Here is a 422-nt window from a genome sequence, read left to right on the forward strand (position 1 = left end):
TATCCTAACGGGCCGGGAGTCCTAGTCGGACACGGCCCTAGGTTGGTTCATTTTTTTACGCGCAGAAGAAAAATAAAAAGAAATACTAAACGGACTCCAAAAATTCCGAAATAAATTTTCACGGACTTCTAAAATCAAGCCGCACAAGGTGAACATTTATTTGGGACCTAAATGAAATTTTGAAAAACGCACATTTTTCCTAAATTCAAATAAAATAACGAAGAACTCCAAAATAAAATCTTATTTGATTTTATTATTAAATCCTCAATATTTCTTTATTTTGGGAAAGTCATTTTATTCCCTCTCTCATATTTTTTTAATAGAAATAATTGATGATAAAATAAATAAAATCAAATGATCCAATTCTCAAAATTTGAGAAAACTCAAATATGAAAATAATGAATTCCCCAACTCCCTCCGTG

Source organism: Triticum dicoccoides, chromosome 1A (assembly GCF_002162155.2).
Source record: "Triticum dicoccoides isolate Atlit2015 ecotype Zavitan chromosome 1A, WEW_v2.0, whole genome shotgun sequence".
Classification (NCBI taxonomy): domain Eukaryota; kingdom Viridiplantae; phylum Streptophyta; class Magnoliopsida; order Poales; family Poaceae; genus Triticum; species Triticum dicoccoides.